Source organism: Crocodylus porosus, unplaced genomic scaffold (assembly GCF_001723895.1).
Source record: "Crocodylus porosus isolate Cpor-Errol unplaced genomic scaffold, CroPor_comp1, whole genome shotgun sequence".
NCBI classification, from domain to species: domain Eukaryota; kingdom Metazoa; phylum Chordata; order Crocodylia; family Crocodylidae; genus Crocodylus; species Crocodylus porosus.
Window position 1 is genome coordinate 95,958,330 of NW_017728906.1, and position 3,499 is coordinate 95,961,828.

Genomic DNA, 3,499 nt, shown 5'->3' on the forward strand with positions numbered 1-3,499 from the left:
CCGTGCACTACCAGGAGTGACTAGAAATAACGGTCACAAGCTGGCAGAGGGTAGATTCAGACTAGACATCAAGAGGCACTTCTTCACTGTCAGGGCAGCTAGGATCTGGAACCAACTTCCAAGAGAAGTGGTGCTGGCACCTACCCTGGGGGCCTTTAAGAGGAGGTTAGATGAACACCTTGCTGGGGTCGTTTGACCGCAGTACTCTTTCCTGCCATGGCAGGGGGTCGGACTCAATGATCTGCTCAGGTCCCTTCCGACCCTACCAACTATGAAACTATGAAACCATGGAATAATCTGTCCAGGGGAGCTGTGCAATCTCCTTCACTGGAGATTTTCAAGAAGAGCCTAAATAAGCATATGCTTGGGATGGTTTAGGAATAGTGCATCCTGTACAAGGGGTTGAACTAAGTGATTCTTGAAGTACCTTTCAATTCTATGATTTTCAAATTGCATCACCCACCACGAAATAATTGATTACAAGAGTCTACCATGACAGGTAGTTCAAATAATTAAAGAAACAAAGCTACTTACCGCCAAAGAACATGAAAGTGTAAAGTTCTCATCCTTGCTCCCTCTCCCATATTCTGCAAGGCTGGAGTCAGAAATGCTGCCATGTGCCACGGCATGTCTTTTAAAAAAATGAGAGAGAAATAAGTCTAAGCCACATTTCATTTTCATGCCATTTACCTTAAGGATAACATGCGTATTATTTACATGAACATTTGAGTATCACTGTTTGTATGTAGTTTTTATCACTTTTATAGCTGTATGAAACTGTTTGAGACAATTTTGTTAAAATACTCTGATGACTGGAAGCTTGGGGTGAAGTGAACCACCAAGTCTAGGGACAGACATTACACATAAACTCATTTAAGTGATCAGAAACTAATTTAAACCTGTAACAGTTTAAAAACAGCTGAAACCGGTTTGAGATAAATCTGGTTGAATATAGTATCAGATTTAACTGAGTTGGGTCAACCCTGTTTATGCAATGTGTGTCCCAGACCCTTTGCTGGTTTAAGATGAACCAGAGCCCCCCAGCATCCTGGCATGCTCTTGGGTTGTGCAGGGCTCTCTGCTCCACAGCAGGGCTGGCCCCTCCCCTCTGCTTCCTAGTGGGAGCTCTGGCACAGACTGAGAGATGCTCCTCTCCCTCCCACTCCCTGCTATGCAGGAATTCTCCCTCCCCTTTGCCTTGCAGAGAGGGGTCTGTGTATTAGCTAGCATGGCTAGGGTCCTTGCTGAATCAACAGGTAGAATCAAAAGGCAGAAACAATAGATAGCTGGTAATGTTGCTCTGTTGTTTTCATTAAGTTAGGGAGTGATAAGCACTGTTATAAATTCCCTGCTGGGCTAATCAGATTGCCCTGCCCAGGTCTGGCCATGCCCTGCCCCCAGCTCAGTGCTGTAGAAGGGATGGGAGGGCTGCTATAGCACCCCCCTAGCTTCTAGCCTGACCCACTGCAGGCATGTGCCTGCATATCTGGGATGTCTGTGCAGTTACAAACTAGTTCAGACTAGCCAGGTTAGACTAACCCGCAAAAATTGAATCAATTCAGGTTCAGGCTTTTGAATGCCTGTCCCTAGCCCAACAGGTATATTTGAGAGAGGGTGCTTAAGTGAATTATCCCCAAATTGCTCAAGGTCAGATTTCGCTAAATAGTGCTGCATTCTACTGTGGCGAGGATTAGTGGGTAAGGGCAAGATATTGCAGTCTTCTTAGAGAGATAATGACCTAGTTTGGGCCTGTTGTACCATTTAGGCCTCTGTACAGGAGGAGAAAAGAAAGAGAATCTATACAGAAGTGTCTCCTTATTGATGAAAATATTTGGTTTAAGACCTACTCACTATTGATTCTTCTCTTAAAGAGCAGTGGTCTGATAGAAGCTGCTTTTAAGTAGCTTAGGATTTCTTTAAAAAAGCATTCAGTTTCAACCTAAACCAGCCCACTACAAGAAGTTAGATTATTCTTGTGGAGAGGGACGGGGAAGGGGTCAATCACTATACCACTCACTACTGAATCATCATTCAGTCTCCCATGACATTCTCATTAACAAGCTAAGGGCATAAAGACTAGATGAAAGTACTGTAAGGTAACTGGCTGGATCATTGTGCTCAATGACTAGTCATCAATAGCTCAATGTCTAATTGGGAGGATATATGAAGTGGGGTTCCCCAAGGGTCGGTCCTGGGTCTGGTATTCCTAGAATCATAGAAAATTAGGGTTGGAAGGGACCTCAGGAGGGCTATTTAATATCTTCATTAATGCTTTAAATGATTGAATTGAGTGCAAGCTTAACAAATATAAAGGTGACACCAAGTTGGGTGGAGTTGAGAACACTGTAGGGCAGAGAGAAGATAGCGAATGACCTGGATAGACTAGATAAATAGTTTGCAATCAACTAGATGAAATACAAGAAGGACAAATGCAAAGTACAAATAATTGCAGGTACAAATACAGACTGGGGAATGACTGGTGACAGTATTGCATAGTAGGACCTGGGGGTTGCAGTAGATCTTAGCTGACTATGAGCCAACAGTGTTCTCTCATTGCAAATAAAAAGCCAACATCCAACTACGCTGTATTAACAGGAGTATTGTCACCTGGAAATTAAGGCAAGTGATTCAGCACTGGTGAGGCTTCACCTGGAAAACTCTGTTCAGTTGTGTGCCCCACACTTCAAGAAGGATGCAGACAGATGGGCAAATGTTGAGCAGAGAATGACAAAAATGAACAGAGGCATGAAACGCATGACTTACATTGAAAGGCTGAAAGAGCTAGGGTTATTTAGTTTGGAGAAAAGATGACTGAGGCAGCATTTCATAACAACCTTCAAATAGCTGAAGAGTGATTACAGAGAGGATGGAGATGGGCTTTTCTCTGTGGCTGTGGGAGAAGACTAGGAGCAATGGCCTGAAGCTATGAGAGAGTAAATTTAGGTTGGAAATTAAGAGGAATCTTCTGACTGGGTGGCAAAGCATTGGAACAGCTTACCTAGAGAAGTTGTGGAAACTCGATCCCTAGAAATTTTCAAGAGTAGGCTAGGTAAGCACTTGGTTGGAATTGTTTAGTCAGGAATGATGCTATCCTGAGCAGGAGGCTGGAGTAGATAGTTTCATAGTTGGTAGGGTTGGAAGGGACCTGAGCAGGTCATCTAGTCCAACCCCCTGCCATGGCAGGAAAGAGTACTGCGGTCAAACGACCCTGGCAAGGTGTTCATCTAGTCTCCTCTTAAAGGCCCCCAGGGCAGGAGCCAGCACCACTTCTCTTGGAAGTTGGTTCCAGATCCTAGCCGCCCTGACAGTGAAGTAGCGCCTCCCGATATCTAGTCTGAATCTACCCTCTGCCAGCTTGTGACTATTATTTCTAGTGCTCGGGAGAACAGGGACTCCCCCAATGCCTGCAGGTCCCCTCTGACTAGTTTGTAACAGGCCACTAGATCCCCCCTCAGCCTTCTCTTGTGGAGGCTGAACAGGTTCAGGTCCCTTAGCCTCT

General features: G+C 44.8%; 1 protein-coding gene across 1 annotated transcript in view; it reads right to left on the bottom strand.

Annotated features, from left to right (window-relative positions):
- Positions 1–3,499, bottom strand: part of COL4A2 (collagen type IV alpha 2 chain) — a 241,031-nt gene that overhangs the window by 233,222 nt on the left and 4,310 nt on the right. The window lies entirely within an intron of this gene.